Below are 24,093 nucleotides of genomic sequence, written 5' to 3'. Positions count from 1 at the left end.
CTCCTCCGTAGAGTAGGAGATAATTCTGGGGGACTAGTCAACCTGTTGGTGGGTCCGTAATGATTCACGGTAATAGGCCATTACCAAAAGAAACTACCCGGTGTTGAAATAGAAGGAACTATTAAAAGTACACCTATGGGATGGAACCTGTAAGAGATTATTGAACAGTCAACAAATAATCCGGGTTAAACAAATACAAAAAGTACACCAGAAGGAATTAAAATAGCATGTGTGAGAAATAGAATATTAGTAAAGTCAAAAGTCACAAACAACTGTAGATTTTGCTGTAACTCTATCCGTTCTGGAGCCTTATAAACTCCAGGTTACCGATATAACACCAATAATCATGTAAGGTTGTATACGTGTGAGACCTAATGTTTGCTCAAAAGTCACATCTATGAATAATTCCAGGTGGTTGTATAGAGGAGGGAGAACCCATTCCTGTTGTATGAGACTGTCAGGAATTATCAAGATTACATTGTGGGGATAAATCCCTCTGTAAAAGTATGAGATAATTCTGGGGGACTAGTCAAGATTACATATACAGGAAGGGGTGATTCAAGGTGTTGTTGTGTGAAGCTATTTTGAATTACTTGTTAAATTGACTTGTTATATAGAAGAGATGGCTAAGGGATTTTTAACAGTACCAACCATGGGGGGCAAATCCTCACAAGAGGTCCCAGAATTTACTGGGGACGAGAAATACTTGATGTAATTAAAATGGAATCCAGGGATAGAAGAAATCTCCATTATGTAACCAGGTGGAGGGAGAGGTATGGTTTTGAGGGACGTCTAGACGCAGATAAACTCAAATCCATGCTTAAACAGATACATAAGGTGTGTAAAGGAGAAAGAAGCAGTGAGAGAGAGAGAGAGTAGGAGGGGGCCAGTACCCACTGATAGCCTTACCTAATCTATTGGCGGGGAATGAAAGGGGCCCCAGCAACCTTAGATGTATACAGTAATAATAATAATATGCCATTTAGCAGACAGGCCATGAACACAGAGGACGTGGCCAGAGCGGTAGAAGGAATGACCCACCCCAAAACAGGAATAGTAAGGTTTGGGCTGCCGTTAGAGGGCAGTGGGTTTCAGGGGATGCCCAGAGGACACTTTTGCCATGGGCCGATCACGAAGAGTATGTTGGGAAAATAACTGAATTGTGTAATAGCCTCAGAGAGACATACAATCCATCATGAGCAGACAGGACAGAGCCAAGAAAGAAGAGGAAGATGCAGAGTAACTAATTGCCACTCTGGGAGAGATGGCGGGTAGAACTAGAAACTTAGGAGAGAGAGGAGATAAGGCAGGAAAGAGTGAAGGCCACGGGGGGAAGAATAGGGGCTTTAACTGTAACAAGGGAGGGCACTTCGCCAAAGAATGTGAGGCCCCGTGTAAATACTGTGGCAAGATAGGCCATAACTTTTCCCGCTGCAAACATAAAGGAGAGGGCAAGAAGGGAAACCGGGGAGAGAAAAGAGAGAAAAAGAGAGAAGAGCGAGAGAGAAGTCCATCCCCCAGCTTTGAGCGTGAGGAAGAGGAAGATAAGGCGTGACTAGTCCTTGAGGGAGAAATAGTAGACTCTAGTGAGGGGAAGACTAAGGAACCCTTTGATCCAAATTGTGAGGTGTTTGAATTGGCTACTATTGACTTAGCACTTCAACAGGAACAGAAACCTTATTTGACATTGACAGTAATGGGTAAGAAAATTAAATTCCTTTGTGATACGGGAGCCTGCAGGACAGCAATCTATGCAACAGACAAGCCAGATGGAGTCAGGATTGATGGGGAGAAAATCATAGTGCGATCTGCCTCTGGTCATCAATTTATTGAAAGGTTATCAGCCCCAATAACCCTAAAACATGACCAATCAGGATGAGAGGCAACTATTCCCATCCTGATATCTAAGCTGTGTCCGGTAAATTTACTAGGACGTGATGTAATGACTAAATTGAATGTGGCCGTCATTTCCACTGAGAGGGGAATGAAAGTACACATAGTCAGAGACAATATGGTGGTCTGTGGGGAAGGGGAGCCATGTTATTGGTATAGGCAATATTTGTTAAGGGGGGGAATAACTGATATTCCCCGAACCTTGATGGAACTTGCTGGTGATGTAGTACCAGGCCCCACTAAAATGTCCCCCGATGACCTACACTGTACTCTCTGGTATAACAAACACCCAGGTCCAGATGCAATCTATGAGGAAGCATTATTTAAAACCACAGAAAGGACTATAGCCTTGAAATGGTTTCACTATGACAACACCCACGCAGCAGTGGAGGTGGAACTAGGGCCCCAAAGTTCAGGGAAAGATGGAGCCCACATGTGTCCCTAGCAAAGGAGCCAGCAGAGGACTGGAAAGACATGGGCCAGTGGGTATCCAAGGGTAAGAGGATCACTGATTGGGTCAATATTGTGAGTGGCGATCAACACAGCCCATCCACAGATAGTACATTTAGATGAGAATAGCAGATGCTGAGGAGAGGAATACCTGTTGACAGAACAACAGGAGTCAGACTTAAAAGAAGTTCCAGAGCATTTGTGGTCCCGGGGTCCAGCAGACGTAGGATTAATAAAAGGGGTAATTCCAGTACAGGTGATACCCAAATCTAATCATAGGCCATATCAGAAGCAATACCCTATGAAACCAGAAGCAATAAAAGGTTTGCAGTTTACCAAGAGCAGATTGGGAGGGACCTTGAGGGAGGGCCAATTCCCGGGGAGATAGTGAGGCCAGAAACAAAGGTGCAGTGTCCTGGAAATCACAGTCTGTTTTGTTTTTTTTCAGTTCTGCTGGGAGTACATTTGATGATGGGGTTTTGTGTTGAATTAGAGACAGTGAGACTATTAGTCAATACCTAGGAGTGAAGAGAGGTTACAGTAGCAAAGACAGACAAGAAGGAAATGGTAATAGTGGAGACAGGAGTGAGTGGAAGTGTTACAATTGTGACAAAACGGGACATTTTGCTAGAGAATGTGAGGAACCGTGTAGTTACTGTGCAAGGAAAGGGCACCAGTTAAGAAACTGTAGGCAGAAGGGGAAGAGAGAAATCAGGAGTCCTCATGACCTGGCTGTTTGGTTGTTGTTTTTTAATTGGGGTTTTCAAAAAAAAAAAAACACACCTAGTATGATGTTTATAAAGCCTTGTTGTTTCAATTTTGGGTGGTTTTCAGCAGGTCAAGTGTGATAGGTCTTGGAGGAGCACGCACAGTGAATTTTATGGAGTTTTCGGTTTTGACTGAGTTTGGGGTATATATGATTTCTAATGAGAATGAATGTCATGAGGACTTAATGAACACTTGGGATAAGTAACATTTATTAAATATTTAGAATAATGGTAATGTTTGGTATACTATGGGATGGAATTTCAATTGCCTCTGAACTCTGTTTTAACTTTCTGGTGTTAATTAATCATCCACACTGGTAAATTCTAAAGGCATGAGAGGAGGACTTTAAGATAGTTTATTTTACCAATAAATAAAAATAAGGGATGGCAATTGGATGATAAATTACCAATATTACCTAAGTGATTGTTTAGGTAGGTGGTAATATTGACACATGGGCAGTGACATGTGTCAAAAGGATGGATGGATGGTAGAACAGATTAGACAACACTTTGTTGCACATGGGATTACTAATTATTTCAACAACAAAAAAACAAAAAAAACGTTTGTTCAAGATGTGTTATCTGTGCTCAAAATAATCACCAGGGCAGACAAAGGGCACCTCAGGGTGAGTACCCTCCGGCTAAGTACCCTTTCCAGCAATTGGAAAATGATTTTATAGAGTTATCACGGAGTGAAGGGAAGAAATGTAGAGTAACCCCAGATAAAGATGGGTTATCCCCCTTTGAGAAAGTGTTTGGAAGACCTTACAGAATGCCACAGTTGGCAGGACCAGACAGGCAGACATAGAACTAGAGAGCACCCTAGCAGAACACGTGAGAAGATAATTTATTAACCACACCCGTATGTCAGAGGTTTTGTGCCCCACAGGTGAACTAAAGGAGAAGGTAACCCACTCTATCTAACCAGGAGACTGGTGAGCATCCAGTCCCTAAAAGAAGAAAAACTGGAAGCAAGCCTGTTGGGAAGGGCCCTACCAAGGCCTATTGGTTACTGCCTTTGCCAGCAGAATAGCTGAGAGATCCATCTGGGTGCATGACACACACTGCAAAAAGGTAAACCCAGTTACACCTGACGAACAAACACAGAGTTAGGAGAAAGAACCGATCACCACTAGGGCTCGGGGGTTGGCTCCTTAACGAAGATTCCCTTACCCTGTCTGATCATCCCTGTGTGAGTTCGATAGAAGGTGAAGCAATGGGTTGGCCTCTGGCGTCTGACATGTTCTCAGGGCGAGGGTGGGGATTCACAGGTCTCCTGACGGTAGGTAGCTGTCTGATTGTGGGGGCCATATTCCTAACACACTCAGGCCCTCCTGATCAGCCAGAAGTAGTAGTTAACCTAACACAAGTTGATAAAATAATACCTGAGCACAGTCTACGAAGGCATAGGAGACAGCTAGACGTAGGGAAAGGGGAAGTACTAGGGACTTTAGGGAAGGACATCACCATATGTATGTCACCATGTACATCCTGGGACTATGTAGTTGCTCATGCCGACCGGGGGGAATATGTCAATCTCCATACACAGTTTAAGGACAGGTGTAGTATTGTGAAAGTAGGGAATTACCAGAAATGGCAGTGAGACCCATATAAGGGTAGGTACTGTCTGAAAGTCTGAAATACGCTAAAACAGGTTACAGACCTGACAAGTGAGATATCCTCTTCAACTGGGGCACCCTATAGAGTAAACCTCTCTGAGGGAGATAGTGAGACCGGGGCTGTGGTAAAGATAGTGCAAACTATAGACCTGAAGGAAGTAGTACAGGTGGAGACGGGGAGTGGAGATCTTGACCTGTGGTTGGAATGGATTCAGTATACGGCAAGAACTATGTCTAAAGAGGACTGTTATGCCTGTTGGACAGCCAAACCAAGGTTAACAACTACTCCGTTCCCCTTGACAGGCTTTGACTCTCTGTCAGGTTTATCCTCCATTATTAAATTGTTCAAGCCACCTGGGAATGTGGTGAAGGAGTCTTATGGTAACTTGCACTATCTGTATCCCCCGATAACAAAGTCACCCCGACCTAGGTTGCCTCCGTTTGAAGTCTCAGGGGATTATTATTGTTTTTCTAGGACTAATAAGATAGGATACAGGGTAGGGCATCTTAGCTCCAGCTCCCACACAGAGAATGTCACAACTAAAGTGACCATGACTAATCTCTCCTCATTGTTGCAGCCAGAGGATTTTAGGAACCAAAACCAGGCCCGTGCTGACATCTGATGGTTGTGTGGTGATAACAGATTGTGAACTCACCTACATACGCAAACAATCAAACGTGTCAGAGACTGGTGAGTTGTCACGTAGAAAGTAGGACCTCCTCCTGGGATCCTTTGATGAAAGGATATATATTGATGGGATAGGAGTACCTCGAGGGGTTCCAGAAGAATTCAAAGCTAGGAATCAGATCGCAGCTGGGTTTGAATCAAGTCTTTTCTGGTGGTCAACAATTAATAAAAGCGTAGATTGGATAAATTATATGTACTATAACCAGCAAAGATTTATAAACCACACTCGTGATGCAATAAAGGGATTAGCTGAGCAGACAGCGGCAACTAGCTTAATGGCATGGCAGAATAGAATAGCTTTAGATATTATTTTGGCTGAGCGGGGCGGAGTTTGTGTTCTGTTTGGTTCTATGTGCTGTACTTTCATCCCCAAACAATACAGCACCGGACGGGTCTGTGACCAAAGCGCTTCAGGGACTAACCACGCTGGCAAACGAACTGGCTGAGAACTCTAGTATTGATAGTTCCCTGAACGGTTGGTTTGATAACATATTTGGTAAATGGAAAACTATTGTTGTAACTATTCTGGGTGAAGTTATAGCTTCTATGGGTATACTTGTTCTTTGTGGATGTTGTCTTATTCCCTGTGTCCGAGGATTGGTGAGCAAGGCGATGGAGGGGGCGGTTTCCCAACAGATGGTGAGATACGGCCCAATCCCGGACTCCGACCTAAGGAATGAAGGATATGACCTACCAGGCTTGGTGGAGGACGACGATGATCCAGTTTGAGACTGGATGTTTTCCTAGAACTATAAATCTCTAGTTTAAAAGTTATTGTAATGATCTTTTGTGTATTAAAGTCTCGTTTTAAGTATGATGTACTAGTTACCATTGCTAAAAAGTAACGTTACGCTTTTAATCATGGGGTAACCCTGATGAACCTGTAATGTTTTTATATGCAAACCAACTTATATACTTCAATGAGTGTGATTCATTTCTATAACAACATATATTTTGTATGTGTAATATTTAGTCAAAGGGTGGAATTGATAGATTAATTATTAATGACTAATTATTACACCCTGAAACTGTGTATAATGTGTTAGAAATGTGTGAGTGTAGGACCAGTAAAGGCTATGGCATTGAGCCACTATTTAGCAATGTGAGTAAGAATTAGGCCAGACAACAAAGACAACTGAGAAACTAAGATAAAGAGGCCTCCCAATTTAGGGAGGGGAGAAACTGTTATGAAAACATGGTGCAGAATATTGTGAGAACGGCAATAACTGAGTAATGCAGGGAGTAGGGTATGTGTATGTGTGTGTGTGTGTGTGTGTGTGTGTGTGTGTATGTGTGTATGCATGTGTGTATATGTGTGTGTGAACTGATGGTCAGTAGAGCAGTTTTAGAGTGGAAAACTACAGCCCGCCTACAGAGGGGAGGGATTTTTTTGTATGACGTATGAGTATAAAAGATGGACTCTGAAATTGTGATGGCAGAATTCTCAATGAATAAATATCTCTGACTATGCAGACCGGGACTCTGGCCGTTACTTAAATCCCAAAAGACTTACAACCTTTTGGGAGACGCACAGAGAAACTGAAATAGTTTGTTAAATAATTCACATAACAGCTTGGTCCTTTACCCAGTACCAGGACATTTTTGCCAAAAACCTGGTTGCCTCAGGCAGGAGGCTGACACTTGACCGCAAGTGGATCTTCCATCAAGACAAAAACACCAAGCACACATCAACATCCATAAAGAAGTGGTTAATTGGCCACAAAATCATGCAATGGCCATCTCAGTCTCCAGACTTGAAACCCATTGAAAACCTGTGGTTTGAATTGAAGAGGGCGGTCCATTTGCACAGATGAAGGATATCAAGGGTCTGGAAAGATTTTGTATGGAGGAATGGTCTAAGATCCCTCCCAATGTGTTCTCCAACTCATAAAACATTTTAGAAAAAGGCTCAGTATCGTTATCCTCGCAAGATAAGTCATTGAAAAGAGGGGTGTCAATAATTTGGACCTCTACCTTTTTGAGAAAAAAAAGTATTTCTTGTTAAACAAAATATATTTCTCTGAGTAATTGTGTTAGTGTAAAATAATATAATTTCCCCATCTCACATCCGCAACAAAGTCTCACAAATTAACTGCAAAAATATATAAAAATTTTTTTCAAAAGAAGCACGTCACACTGCAAAGTCCTATAACTAATTCAAATGAATGACCAACCTGAGGGCGACGTCCAGGGCAAATTATGCCAAAATGCGCAACCAAGATTCGTTGCTCATTCACTAATCAAATTCCCTCTTTGGACGTTAAAACCTTGAGGGTTGAGGTGAGGTTTAACCCATGTGTGGTTCAATTAAAGGTTAAGATCAGGGGAGGTTATATAATGCAAAAGCATAACAAACATGGAAGTAAAATTGTTGCCACATGGGCGATGTCTAGGGTAAAAAATAACAAATGCGGAAGTAAAATTACTGCCACTCACAGGGATTGAACTTTGTGGGATCAAACTTGGAACCTTGGGAACCATAAGCCACTGCTTATAGCAAGGGAGAACGACTCCTCCAGTCCCCCCTCTCATTGAAGCCACAAAGTTCAAGGCCGACAGCGGTACTGCAGGCATTGTTTGTCAAAAACAGGATCCCCGTTATAGTGAATGGGAAAATGGCAATCTTCGTGCATTCGGAAAGTATTCAGACTCCTTGACTCTTTCCACATTCAGACCCTTTACTCAGTACTTTGTAGAAGCATCTTTGGCAGTGATTACAGCCTCGAGTCTTCTTGGGTATGACGCTACAAGCTTGGCGCACCTGTATTTGGGGAGTTTCTCCCATTCTTCTCTGCAGATCCTCTCAAGCTCTGTCAGGTTGGATGGGGAGTGTCGCTGCACAGCTATTTTCAGGTCTCTCCAGAGATGTTTGACCGGGCTCTGACTGGGCCACTCAAGGACATAGAGAGACTTGGCCACTCTTCCGTTGTCTTGGCAGTGTGCTTAGGGTCCTGTTGGAAGGTGAACCTTTACCCCAGTCTGAGGTCCTGAGCACTCTGGAGCAGGTTTTCATCAAGGATCTCTCTGTACTTTGCTCCGTTCATCTTTCCCTCGATCCTGACTAGTCTCCCAGTCCCTGCTGCTGAAAAACATCCCCACAGCATGATGCTGCCACCACCATGCTTCACTGTAGGGATGGTGCTAGATTTCCTCCAGACGTGACGCTTGGCATTCAGGCCAAAGAGTTCAATCTTGGTTTCATCAGACCAGAGAATCTTGTTTCTCATGGTCTGAGTTCTTTAGGTGCCTTTTGGCAAACGCCAAGCGGGCAGTCATGTGCCTTTTATTGAAGAGTGGCTTCTGTCTGGCCACTCTACCATAAAGGCCTGAATGGTGGAGTGCTGAAGAGATGGTTGTCCTTCTGGAAGGTTATCCCATCTCCACAGAGGAACTCTGGAGTTCTGTCATAGTGACCATCAGGTTCTTGGTCACCTCCCTGACCAAGGCTCTTCTCCCCCGATTGCTCAGTTTGGCCGGGCGGCCAGCTCTAGGAAGAGTCTTGGTGGTTCAGAATATCCATTTAAGAATGATGGAGACCACTGTGTTCTTGGGGACCTTCAATGCTGCAGAAATGTTTTGGTACCCTTCCCCACATCTGTGCCTCGACATAATCCTGTCTCGGAGTACTACGGACAATTCCTCTGACCTCATGGCTTAGTATTTTCTCTGAAATGCATTGTCAACTGTGGGACCTTATATAGACATGTGTGTGCCTTTCCAAATCCCAATGTCCAATCCATTGAATTTACCACCGGTGGACTCCAATCAAGTTGTAGAAACATCTCAAGGATGATCAATGGAAACAGGATGCACCTGAGCTCAATTTCGAATCTCATAGCAACTGCCACCAGTTCGGTGTCAAAACATCATTTACATCAAAGACATAGTAAAATAAATAATAGTGTGTAAAAAATATAAAGGCTATTTCATGCTGAAACCCTCATATTAAAGACCAATGGTATTCACTAAATTGATGGGTTATATTTAGGATAATGTTTAACAGCTTTGTGATTCAATTTTTTATTTTACAATTATTATTTTATACATCCAACATGTGATAAGGCCACAGAGGGCCAGAGATAATTACATACACCTGCGATAATCTGAAGTACCCCAAAAGGCCACTAGATGTAATGTGAGTAAAATCCTTGAAAGTTACCAAAATTCTGGTAGTTTACTGGTAACTTGGAAAGTTACCAGTAATATACCCTCCCTTTGCAACCCTAAGCAAGATTTGAGTTCTGGGTTTCCGAGATTACACACTCAGCTGTCCACTTGGGGACATATCACGTCACCTTCCTACGTTTAACTACCTTGGACACACGTCATGCATATCATCACAATATTATTGCTCCCACCCCTTAATCTCCCATCACTGACTCCCATCTACGATCATATTCATTACTACTCTCTTTAAGCATTGAAATACCAGATCCAGTCTGGTATAACGTTACAAAGCAGCAAGAAACATGTGACTCTTGGCTTAGGCTACAGTGTCAGTTAGACCAGGCGAAACGCTGCTTGTTTGGCCTCGATGAGCTTTGGTAAAAGCAGACGCCCACTAGCAGCCTGCATGGACTCCTAGGAGCTCTTAAAGCTGCTGATTTCACACACGAACGAGACACCCTGGAGAGTGTGCTCAGATCCCCTCAACCACCAACAACCAGAACCGATACAAGTGTCTGATTTTCCTTTTTTGAATCTTAACAGATGTCTGGCTTCCAATTAACATTGCTTTAAATCTTGCCTTTTGTATTTACTGTTTGAGATGTGAACAAAATACAATGGAACCATCTTAGCCATTCTATTCCACTTACTGTATATATAATATTAGTTTTTTAACAAAAGCTGTCACGTGAACATCTTGCGTTGCTTTTCTGAAGGTACTGCCTGGAAAACCTCTATCAATAATAACAGACAAATATACACTCAGTGGCCAGTTTATTAGGTACACCCAGGTAGTACCGGGTCAGACCCCCCTTGGCTCCAGAACAGCCTGAATTCTTCGGGGCATGGACACATTGCTCAATTGGTATCAAGGGACCTAACGTGTGCCAGGAAAACATTCCCCACACTATTAAACCACTGCCACCAGCCTGTACCATTGACACCTGGCAGGATGGGGCCATGGACTCTGCCATCAGCATTACTCAACAGGAACTGGTATTCAATGTTTTTCCACTCCTCAATTGTCCAGTGTTAGTGATCGCGTGTCCACTGGAGCCTTCTTCTTGTTTTTAGCTGATTGGACTGGAACTCGGTGTGGTCATCTGCTATAATAGTGACAAGGACTGACGAGTTGTGCGTTCCGAGATGCCATTCTGCACACCACTGTTGTACTGCGCCATTATTTGCCTGTTTGTGGCCCGCCTGTTATAGGCATGGCTGGGTCTGGGTGGACACCCACTGGGGAGCTAGGTCCTGCCAGGCCCACCCGATCAGATTGAGCAAAAACAAAAAAAGAATACGTTATTTTAAAAAAAAAATACTCCTCAGCCATGTCTGTGTCTGTGTAGGAGCAAATCCTTTTCATGAATGGGTTGGTGTACCTAATAAACTGGCCACTGAGTATGTGTGCTTTCCACCCTCTCTTGTCACGTATCTTAGAACCAGGTGAGGAATATATGTATTAATATTCCTTTGTGATAACAGTATCATTAAAATGTTTGACCTTGGTGATCCATTTGCCACAGAAGAGATTTATCCAGTAATTCAAAGGCCAACTGAAACTGGTTCCTCTTGAGATACATAGACAAGTTACCAGGAGACATGAGATGAGACTAAAATAAAATTCCATGAGAAAAACCAATGGAAATCACACAAGCTTTGCCTGTGCTCAAGTGTTCCTGTCCCCAGTTAGAGAAAGGCGCAGTGAAGCTATGAGCACACTGCATTCTGAGACCAAGTGCTTCTCATGTCTCCTCGTCTGAGAAGAAAAGAGAATGGCTCCTTTAGCCCCTCCATTAATCTACTGACTGGCTTCTTTATCAAGCTCCAGCTCAAAGCCAGCCAGTGCACGGGGGCCCATGTAATGTGATGCCGAAGCTGCAGCAGCAATCAGTGTAGCGCACAGATGTCTGAAGAGGGGGCATCGGCCCGCCGTTAAATAGACCATTAGTGCCTTTTTAATGAAGCACATCTGATAATAATAACTGTCCTTCTCTCTCTTTTTCTCCCCACAAGAAGAGAACAGTCATTCAGTGTCATCAGCAGCCACTATAGTTGTCAATGTTGATTTCTGAATGTTTCTGAAGTACTAGCAATTGAATCGCCATTGTGGAACAATTGGATGTTATGTTTAGGTAATCAGACAAACTGGTTTGTATCAGACAGGTACAGAATCTATGTACCAACTGTTCTATTTTCTTACTGTGAAGAGATGTTTAAAGTACACTTTAAATTAAGTTTGATTATATATTGTACCATTTGTCAATAATAATGGAGTACATGGACTCAATAAAGCTCCCTTAAGGATGTAATTGGCATATTTCCCTCCCATAAGTCCTATTGCAGCTTGCTTTACACAGACTTTATTCCAGTTTAGCTCATCCTTTAAAAAAGCAATCTGCACAGGGACCAATTAGCATTATGTAGGATATATTCTATAAACCCAAAGTTTACAGATTGTGATTATGCTTGTTGAACAACTCAGCAGCATCTTCCAAAGCTCTTAAATGGAATAAACTGTCACGACTTCCGCCGAGGCTGTCCCCCCTCTTGGTTCGGGCAGGCTTCGGCGTTCGTCGTCACCGGAGTACTAGCTACTGCCGATCCCATTCTCATCACTCCACTTGTCATGTCTTGTCAATCACACACACCTGGTGCTCATTCACCTAATTAGTATGTGTATAAGTGTTCCCTCTGTTCCCCTTGTCTTTGTGAGTGATTGTTTTGTTGTGAGAACGTGTAGCTCGGTTGAGCTATATTTCACTGTGTTATTGCCAAGGTGGATGTTTTCCCTTGTACAGTTTCGTTTGATGCTTGGGGCATTTGATTTATGCAAACGGATTGAACTCTGGACTTCGGTATTTTACCTCCTGCGCCTGACTCCTTCTTTCACACCTCGTCACATAAACACACGTATTTACATACACTACCGGTCAAAAGTTTTAGAACACCTACTCATTCAAGGGTTTTTCTTTATTTTTACTATTTTCTACATTGTAGAATAATAGTGAAGACATCAAAACTATGAAATAACACATATGGAATCATGAAGTAACCATAAAAGTGTTAAACAAATCAAAATATGTTTTATATTTGAGATTCTTCAAAGTAGCCACCCTTTGCCTTGATGACAGCTTTGCACACTCTTGGCAGTCTCTCAGCCAGCTTAATGAGGTAGCCACCTAGAATGCATTTCAATTAACAGGTTTGCCTCGTAAGGTGATGGAACGGGAGATATAAGCTCACATGGCTTAGTATATACTCTTATTACAATATACAGTCTTCTTTCCCCCATACGCTCTGATCTTGTTCCACAAAAGACTTACTCATTATTATTCAGGATTAGGTGAATGTTTTTCAGTGTTTTTTGGTATGTGAGGAGAAAAGTAGTGCATCTGTTGGTGAATGGCAAGACCTTGCACTAATTTCCCGTGGGAATGGCTGTGAATTTCTCTCTTCTACATTTCTGTGGTTGTAGTCATGAGTTCATTGGAAGCGACACAACTTTTCTGGCACATTAGCGCCCCCAGCTGCAAGCCAGGCACAGTGACTAAAAAGAGAAATTTGCTCCATATAGAGGGGGTCTGATGTACAAGGAATTACTAAGCATTCATACCAATGTAAAATGTAGTCCTCTGTTCCAATGGGAATAAAATATTAAAGGTAGAACAAAATATATAGTTTTTAGGATTTTTTTTTTCCAAAGACATAAAGCAGTTCAGGGATAAGTAAATGTCATGATATGATATTATAAAGTGTCATGATCATTACCACAAGAAGATGTCGACATCTGTGAGTTGTAATCACTTGGAATATTTCTCAAAAAGTTCAAACAATTATTATTTGACTCACAAGTCATTCAATTCTGTATGAAATAGTTTCAAAAATAGGTTTTTAAAGTTTTTCTTGCAAATATCAAACATACCTTAATGTTTCATGACCTTCTGGCCAGATTGGCAGTAAGTATACAGGAGGAATACAAAATGATATGCATGACACATCTGTCCTAACTGTGAACTCTGTCTACACAAATGAACAATGTCATTAAAATCATGCTGTGTGATCAATAATTGAAGTACGGGCCATGGGTCCATGCACTCCATCTAAGTTTTCATTATGATGTTACAAGCTAGATCAGCTTTAATATTGCAGATAGATTGTAACTTCCATCAATGTAATTGTCTGCATCACTTCCAATCCCCCATATGTTTTTTTTGTCTTAAAAATATATATATATACACTACCGGTCAAAAGTTTTAGAACACCTACTCATTCAAGGGTTTTTCTTTATTTTTACTATTTTCTACATTGTAGAATAATAGTGAGACATCAAAACTCTGAAATAGCACATATGGAGTCATGTAGTAACCACAAAAGTGTTAAACAAATCAAAATATATTTTATATTTCAAATAGCCACACTTTGCCTTGATGGCAGCTTTGCACACTCTTGGCATTCTCTCAACCAGCTTCACCTGGAATGCTTTTCCAACAGTCTTGAAGGAGTTCTCACATATGCTGAGCACTTGTTGGCTGCTTTTCCTTCACTCTGCGGTCCGACTCATCCCAAACCATCTCAATTTTGTTGAGGTCGGGGGATTTTGGAGGCCAGGTCATCTGATGCAGCACTCCATCACTCTCCTGCTTGGTAAAATAGCCCTTACACAGCCTGGATGTGTGTTGGGTCATTGTCCTGTTGAAAAAAAAATGATAGTCCCACTAAGCCCAAACCAGATGGGATGGCGTATCGCTGCAGAACGCTGTGGTAGCCATGCTGGTTAAGTGTGCCTTGAATTCTAAATAAATCACAGACATTGTTAAATTTTCCGGATTGACTGACCTTCATTTCTTAAAGTAATGATGGACTGTCGTTTCTCTTTGCTTATTTGAGCTGTTCTTGCCATAATATGGACTTGGTCTTTTACCAAATAGGGCTATCTTTACAACACAACTGATTGGCTCAAATGTATTAAGAAGGAAAGAAATTCCACAATTTAACTTTTAAGAAGGCACACCTGTTAATTGAAATGCATTCCAGGTGACTACCTCATGAAGCTGGTTGAGAGAATGCTAAGAGCGTGCAAAGCTATCATCAAGGCAAAGGGTGGCTATTTGAATAATTTTGATGTCTTCACTATTATTCTACAATGTAGAAAATAGTAAAAATAAAGAAAAACCCTTGAATGAGTAGATTATTATATTATTTATTATTTAGATGTTCTAAAACTTTTGACCGGAAGTGTATCTATACATACATACATACATACATACATACATACATACATACATACATACATACATATATATACAGTGGGGGAAAAAAGTATTTGGTCAGCCACCAATTGTGCAAGTTCTCCCACTTCAAAAGATGAGAGAGGCCTGTAATTTTCATCATAGGTACACGTGACCTATGACAGACAAATTGAGATTTTTTTTCTCCAGAAAATCACATTGTAGGATTTTTTATGAATTTATTTGCAAATTATGGTGGAAAATAAGTATTTGGTCACCTACAAACAAGCAAGATTTCTGGCTCTCACAGACCTGTAACTTCTTCTTTAAGAGGCTCCTCTGTCCTCCGCTCGTTACCTGTATTAATGGCACCTTTTTGAACTTGTTATCAGTATAAAAGACACCTGTCCACAACCTCAAACAGTCACACTCCAAACTCCACTATGGCCAAGACCAAAGAGCTGTCAAAGGACACCAGAAACAAAATTGTAGACCTGCACCAGGCTGGGAAGACTGAATCTGCAATAGGTAAGCAGCTTGGTTTGAAGAAATCAACTGTGGGAGCAATTATTAGGAAATGGAAGACATACAAGACCACTGATAATCTCCCTCGATCTGGGGCTCCACGCAAGATCTCACCCCGTGGGGTCAAAATGATCACAAGAACGGTGAGCAAAAAATCCCAGAACCACATGGGGGACCTAGTGAATGACCTGCAGAGAGCTGGGACCAAAGTAACAAAGCCTACCATCAGTAACACACTACGCCGCCAGGGACTCAAATCCTGCAGTGCCAGACGTGTCCCCCTGCTTAAGCCAGTACATGTCCAGGCCCGTCTGAAGTTTGCTAGAGTGCATTTGGATGATCCAGAAGAGGATTGGGAGAATGTCATATGGTCAGATTAAACTTTTTGGTAAAAACTCAACTCGTCGTGTTTGGAGGACAAAGAATGCTGAGCTGCATCCAAAGAACACCATACCTACTGTGAAGCATGGGGGTGGAAACATCATGCTTTGGGGCTGTTTTTCTGCCAAGGGACCAGGACGACTGATCCGTGTAAAGGAAAGAATGAATGGGGCTATGTATCGTGAGATTTTGAGTGAAAACCTCCTTCCATCAGCAAGGGCATTGAAGATGAAACGTGGCTGGGTCTTTCAGCATGACAATGATCCCAAACACACCGCCCGGGCAACGAAGGAGTGGCTTCGTAAGAAGCATTTCAAGGTCCTGGAGTGGCCTAGCCAGTCTCCAGATCTCAACCCCATAGAAAATCTTTGGAGGGAGTTGAATGTCTGTGTTGTCCAGCGACAGCCCCAAAACATCACTGCTCTAGAGGAGATCTGCATGGAGGAATGGGCCAAAATACAAGCAACAGTGTGTGAAAACCTTGTGAAGACTTACAGAAAACGTTTGACCTGTGTCATTGCCAACAAAGGGTATATAACAAAGTATTGAGAAACTTTTGTTATTGACCAAATACTTATTTTCCACCATAATTTGCAAATAAATTCATTAAAAATCCTACAATGTGATTTCCTGGGAAAAAAAATCTCATTTTGTCTGTCATAGTTGACGTGTACCAATGATGAAAATTACAGGCCTCTCTCATCTTTTTAAGTGGGAGAACTTGCACAATTGGTGGCTGACTAAATACTTTTTTTCCGTGATGAGGCTAGTTTGAATGGGACATGACTGGTTTGGTTTCTCTTCCACTAGTCTAGCAGCATCAGCCAGCTGCACAGGATGGAAGCCATGCCTGACTCTTGTTCTTTTCCCATTTACAGCCATGTGTAGGTGAATATGATTATGTAAAAAAGCTACCTCAAAATGGGTCATGTCATTGCATACTGTATGCAGTTGTTAAAAAGTTTCAGCTGGAAGAATTGAACGTCTGTAAAACAAATTGAGAGATGTGATTGACGGATTGTATCATTGCTCTCTGTATAAAGTCATCATTGACTGTTCAAAATGCCAATGCCTAGTTAACTGTCAAACTTAGTTTGTATATGGGACTATCCAAATAATCTGTTGATAAACAACTGCTTGCTAAGGTTAGGGTTAGGTTTAGAATAAGGATTAAGGTCAGGGTTAAGGTTAGGGCTAGGTATAGGGTATCAGTTAAGTTTAGGATAAGGCTTAAGGTTATGGCTGGGGTTAGGGTTAGTAGATAGTTGAAATGTTGTTAACAGTTATGAACATCTACAATCCATCTACTTGGGACTATCTAAATAAAGTTGTACCTACTTAATTAACTATTGACTATCTATTAGCCCATTGGTTTGCGATGCATTTTAAAGTCCCACAGACATTTAAATGACATCAGCCTTAAACAGTAATGACAGTGATGAGTCATCAGTGACATTGCAATAAACGGGATTCAAATTATGAGAAAAGGCCGGCCATAACTTCAGTTGGCTCTGCCTCCACAGCTAATAACAGAAAGGTCAGGTTTTTTAAAGATTTTTTATCTGCCAAATGTCATAAGGCAAAGATGTTCTAGCTTTGTATTCTAAGTATCAGATGTGCAATTATTTGGGCTAAAACAATGTCTAAACGATTAATAGAAAGGTTGCCAATTGCATTTCAAGGGGATAAGATCTGTTTACAGACTTATGTTGTTCCCAGACAGAGTCCCTTAATTTGACATCAGAGTGACGTGGGTGACCAGCTCAGGGTGACAACAGATGTGTTGTGGGAAGCTGAGTATTGTGCACCACCTGTGTGTGTCTGTCACGATCGTTTATGAACGGGACGGACCAAGGCGCAGCGTGATATGCGTACATGTTTATTTATATAGAATAAACACCACAACGACAAAATAACAAATGAAACGAAACGTGAAGTCCAAGGTAGCATACAAACAATATACCTTACATGGAACAAGATCCCACAACCCACTAGTGACAATAAGCTGCCTAAGTATGGACCCCAATCAGAGACAACGAGCGACAGCTGCCTCTGATTGGGAACCACCCCGGCCAACATAGAAATAGACATACTAGCTACTCCACCATAGAAACAACACAACACGGAATATACACACCCTGACTCAACAAATAAACGTCCCCTGAGTCAGGGCGTTACAGTACCCACCCCCCAAAGGTGCGGACTCCGACCACGCCACATACACATAACAGGGTAGGGGCCGGGTGGGCATTCCGCCTCGGAGGCGGATCTGGCTCCGGGCGTGACCACCACCTATTCTCCGCCTCCCTGTTGCGCCCCTGGTCAGGTCTGGACCTCGGCGCGCTGCTTCCCCTCTCCTTCCTCCCACGAAGTACCAAGCCCTGTCTGGACCCTGGTGTGGGAGACCCCGAACCTGGAGAGGGGCTGACGTCTGGGTCTGGACTGGAACCGCTGACTGGAGCTGGACCCGACGACGGTGGAGCGAACTGCTCTGGCTCCGGAGTGGAGCCGCTGACCGGAGCTGGATCAGGCACCGGTGGAGCGGACTGCTCTGGCTCCGGAGTGGAGACGCTGACCGGAGCTGGACTGGACCCCGGTGGAGAGGATTGCTCTGACTCCGGAGTGGAGCAGCTGACTGGTGCCGGACCAGGCACCGGTGGAACAGGCACGGGCCGTGCCGGACTGGACACACGCACCACTGGCTTGGTGCGGGGAGCAGGAACGGGCCGGACCGGCTGACGACGCGCACCACTGGCTTGGTGCGGGGAGCAGGAACGGGCCATACCGGACTGGCGACGTGCACCACTGGCCTGGTGCGAGGGACAGGAACGGGCCGACGACGCGCACCACTGGCACCGGTGGAGCGGACTGCTCTGGCTCCGGAGTGGAGACGCTGACCGGAGCTGGACTGGACCCCGGTGGAGCGGATTGCTCTGACTCCGGAGTGGAGCAGCTGACTGGTGCCGGACCAGGCACCGGTGGAACAGGCACGGGCCGTGCCGGACTGGCGACGCGCACCACTGGCCTGGTGCGGGGAGCAGGAACAGGCCGGGCCGGGCTGGCGACGCGCACCACTGGCTTGAGGCGAGGGGCAGGAACAGGCCGGGCCAGGCTGGCGATGCGCACCACTGGCTTGGTGCGAGGGTCAGGAACAGGCCGGACCGGGCTGGCGACGCGCACCACTGGCTTGGTGCGAGGGACAGGAACAGGCCGGACCGGGCTGGCGACGCGCACCACTGGCTTGATGCGAGGAGCAGGAACAGGCCGGGCCAGGCTGGCGATGCGCACCACTGACTTGGTGCGAGGGTCAGGAACAGGCCGGACCGGGCTGGCGACGCGCACCACTGGCTTGGTGCGAGGGACAGGAACAGGCCGGACCGGGCTGGCGACGCGCACCACTGGCTTGATGCGAGGAGCAGGAACGGGCCGGACCGGACTGCGAAGGCGGACTGGAGATCTGGAGCGGAGTGCTGGCACAACCTGTCCTGGCTGGCTGCCCACTTTCACACTACACATGCGGGACGCTGGCACAGGACGCACTGGGCTGTGCACGCGCACTGGCGATACAGCTCGTAGAACAGGTGCAAGATATGCGGGACCGAGGAGGCGTACTGGAGACCAGGAGCGTTGAGCCGGCACACCCCGTCCTGGCTGAATGCCCATCTTCGCACGACACGTGCGTGGTGCTAGCACAGGACGTACAGGACTGTGCCGGAACACTGGCGACACAGTACGTAGCTCCGCATAACACGGAGCCTGCCCAGTCACACTCCTCCTCGCGTGAGTACGGGGAGTTGGCTCTGCTCTACCTCTAGGCTCTGCCAACCACCCTTTTAGCCCCCCCAAAAAATTTTATTGGGGCTGTCTCTCGGGCTTCTTCCTCGGCCGGCGCCTTCCGCGTTGCCGCTGCTCCTCTCTATATCGCGCCTCCACTGTCTCCTCCCAAGGATGGCGATCCATCCCGGCCTGAATCTCCTCCCAAGTCCAGGATCCCTTACCGTCCAGGATCTCTTCCCAGGTCCAGGCTGTCTGCTCCTGGACACGCTGCTTGGTCCTATTTTGGTGGGATCTTCTGTCACGATCGTTTATGAACGGGACGGACCAAGGCGCAGCGTGATATGCGTACATGTTTATTTATATAGAATAAACACCACAACGACAAAATAACAAATGAAACGAAACGTGAAGTCCAAGGTAGCATACAAACAACATACCTTCCACGGAACAAGATCCCACAACCCACTAGTGCCAATACGCTGCCTAAGTATGGTCCCCAATCAGAGACAACGAGCGACAGCTGCCTCTGATTGGGAACCACCCCGGCCAACATAGAAATAGACATACTAGCTACTCCACCATAGAAACAACACAACACGGAATATACACACCCTGACTCAACAAATAAACGTCCCCTGAGTCAGGGCGTGACAGTGTCACACATCCTTGTACCCACACAGAGGTCCCCAGAATGTCTCTGCTGTGTTTAACAACCCCCTCACAGCTGCCCTTGCATCTGTACACACTACTATGCCCTAAAATGGAAAAACTAATGCTTGCTCACAGACAGTGAACAATGACGGCCTAGTTTAGCATGCAGAGTAATGCTGCCTGGCAGGAGATTACTCATGGGAGCAGTCTTTGTCATTTGAGATGGCCTTTCAATGGATACGTACATGAAGCCCACTTAGTGACAGGGTAAACACATGTGGACAGTGTTGAGGAGGATGCCATAATTTCTCGTGTAGCAGCCTTTTGCTTCCATGGGGATTTGGAAATGTTGCTGGTGCATATTTGGGGTTTTCCTGACTCCTGTCCTCGTACAGTACCAGTTGGAGGTGACTCCACAGGGGTGCAGTGATTGATATCCATGGTGCGTGGGGAACTGTTCGAGGAAACAGTTTTTTCCCTACTCAAATGCAGAGGGACCGATTTAAAAGGCAGATGCTCATCTCCAGGCTGCTCTCCTGTGCGCGCTCTCTCTCCTTCACTCTCTCGCTACTTTGCTCTCTCTCTTTTGCTCTCTCCCCTCACCTTTTTTCCTCTCACTTTTTTCCATCTTTCTCCATCTCTCACTCTCTCTCTGTTTGCTCCCTTGGTCTCTTTACCTTCTTTCTTTCTCTCCCTCCATTCCACTCTAACCCAACCCAAACTGCTTTTCCCTACTGTTTGAGATAAGTAGCATGCCAGTGATTTGTCTCTGTCCAGCCACCTGCCTCGATTCCTGCTTGATTAAAAGAGCAGCTAAACTGCCTGTCGAATGGAGCATGCGTCAACATTTAATAACGTCTCCAACTGAGACACCAGTGAACTGGAACAGGAAAAGGCATGCTGCTGGGGACAGAGGGTGATAAAATGTCCAAAGCATTTTAATAGCTTTGAAATGGCCACATCATTCCATGGAAATGGCACACACATTCAGTTATCAAACTAATAACAGGTGGTATAAAGAAACATGATTAGCCTTTAGGTTTGGAGAAAAGTATAATCATTTAAACTATTACTATCTATCATATATGGGACATTCTTTGTTGCTGAGTTTCTCATGCTGTATTATGTTGGCTCAGAATGAGTAGAGAATTCGGTCACAATGTGTCCCATATGTCAGCCATCCATTTTCCATTGTCCTCCATCCTCAAGTCATTTGGAAAGATTTGTACCAGGTCACCCTACTTGGACCAAAATCATGTCAATTTTCCACTTATTTTTCCATCTCTTTGGAAATTGTATAATCATAATAGGGGTCAGCCAAGAATCAGTGTCACAGAGTGTCACATATGTTCCAGATGAACTCTTCACACTCCAAAGTTAGACAACTAAATAATACATGCTCATCATCCCCATACCAATTCTGTCTTTTCCTGTCCCCCCTAAATGCACAGCGCTAGCTTATGGAAAAAGTTATCTTCAAGTATTTTTTTTATTTTTTATTTATTTAACTAGGCAAGTCAGTTAAGAACAAATTCTTATTTACAATGACGGCCTACACCGGCCAAACCCGGACGAAACTGGGCCAATTGTGCACCGCCCTATGGGACTCCCAATCACGGCCGGTTGTGATACAGCCTGGAATCAAACCAGGGGGTCTGTAGTGACGCCTCAAGCACTGAGATGCAGTGCCTTAGACCGCTGCGCCACTCGGGAGCCCAGTAAACTGTAGTTAAGTGTAAGTAGGTTACATTGAGATTTACATAATGAAGGTCCTCTTCAGAAACTGACTGCAGTACACCCCATATTAGTCATTCAAGAAGACCTCTTGATTGCAGCTGCACACTTGACCTCCTGGAACAAGCATCTCCAATCCAGGTGCACAACAGGCCTGCTGTACTGCAGCAGTGAAGAGACCTATCGGAGTGGTTAAAGTCTATTTGCTTTCACACATGCCAGTTACAGCAGCACGATCCAAGTCCTCCCTTCTAATACACTGTCATTAAGAGTAATTACCCGACATGGAGGCAAACAAGGCTGAGCTGGAAAAGATTGGACTGTCCTGCCTGCACACCAATGAGCTCAAACATGACCTCTGCTCTCCAGAGGAGTCAAAGGTCGGGCATGACATGACATGACAGGAAAAGAGAAAAACATAGCATAACAAACACTCTGCAGCACACTACCTGCATTATACTTAAAATGTATATTTTCCTGCAGCAGCCAGCCAGCTAACTTCCACTATAAGTGTTCATTGTAATAATTCCAAATAACATTATTTCAACACAAAATAAGTGCAAAAGCAGTGTAAGATGGTGCAGATAGTCAATCCCATCTTGGAGATAAAGTTAAAGTGGACTGAGGAAAAAACAAGATTGAATACTTTTTTTTTCTTAATGTATAGCTATATCACAATTTATCCAGAGCAACTTACAGTTAGTACTGGCCCCCCGTGGGAATTGAACCCACAACCCTGGCGTTGCAAACACCATGCTCTATCAACTGAGCTACATCCCTACTGGCCATTCCCTCCCCTACCCTGGACCAATTGTGCGCCGCTCATGAGTCTCCCGGTCGCGGCCAGCTGCAACAGAGCCTGGATTCGAACCAGGATCTAGTGGCACAGTTAGCACTGCGATGCAGTGCCTTAGACCACTGCGCCACTCAGGATGTAGTGCTGCCAATGCGGGACCACATATGCCCCCCTGCCCCCGCAATAGGGGATTTGATCCCTGCTTATGCTTTACTTGACCTCTCTCTATATCCCTCCTCTATCTCCCACTTTCATACCTTCACAATAAAGCATAAAAAAATAGTATTCTCCTTTTTAAAATATAATTTCTACTTCAACAACTTGGGCTCCCCAAGGAGTGAGCGGATGAGACGGGAACAGTGTGTGTACTGGTAGAAAGTCAGGTGTTAGGGGCATAACAGATGGTCTTGCTTGTTGTAAAATGAAAAACAGATTAACCAATAAACTAATTAAGCCTGGTTTAAGGATCAGTAGTACTCCCACACTTTTCTAAATGTCTGTATAGCAAAATGTCAATAGAAAAAATTCTAAACATGACGCAGCAGCTCTAAGTTTAGCACCCAAAAGGTTACATAAAACAAATAGTATCAATGTAGTCTACAAATCAATGTAAGAACTTTAATGAGATTGGGAGATTAGCAAACAAATTGGCATTACTATTCCGTGAGCGTTCGGTCTGGACGCTCTATACTGTCAACATGCCGTGTTTTCACAGCCCCTCCCTATCTCTTTCACATTTTCGCTCTCGCCGGTTCTCTACAAACTATGCATTACTGTGCACCAATCCCCTGCTGATCATAGAGCTATTATCAACTAATTTGTAGTTCCATTGCATCTCCCTGGCACTGCCATTTGTGTTAACAAGCAATACAATGCCTACATGATCAGGGTTAATAAAGCCAGCGAGGGAAAACCATGTTGCTTAGGCTTCCCAGCACACTGGCCGAAAGAGGAAAAAGCATTTAATCCAGGACACACAAACTCAAGTTTTAATTTCATGCAAATAAGGATGACCCGGGTTCATGATGTAAACAATAAAGTGTGATGGACTCTATACTTGCTCAACAAGGGATCTAAAGATAATCACAATACCGTGTAGTGCACTTCCCCAGTTAATGCCTTTCAACCACTCATGCTGGAGAAAATTGTTGAGAGTTACACATGCACTTAAAAGTTTTCAAACCTCTACTCTGGCTTGATCCATCTTTAGCACTCTATCTCTCTATCCCTCCATTCCTCCATCCCTCTCCTTATGCCCCATTTCCCCCGGCCATCTGTCAGAGCGGCCCCTCGCTCCCTGGCAGCTATCAGGGGCCGCAGGGCCCTCACAATCTCTCACAACACTCTCTCACAACACTCTCTCACTAGCCATCTTTGAAGTCCACTGGCCCTTCCTATGTGCTGTGAATCTAAC

The sequence above is a fragment of the Coregonus clupeaformis genome, chromosome 28 (genome assembly GCF_020615455.1).
Source record: "Coregonus clupeaformis isolate EN_2021a chromosome 28, ASM2061545v1, whole genome shotgun sequence".
NCBI lineage: Eukaryota > Metazoa > Chordata > Actinopteri > Salmoniformes > Salmonidae > Coregonus > Coregonus clupeaformis.
The sequence above is the reverse complement of the archived record's forward strand: the minus strand, read 5'-3'. Positions refer to the sequence as shown.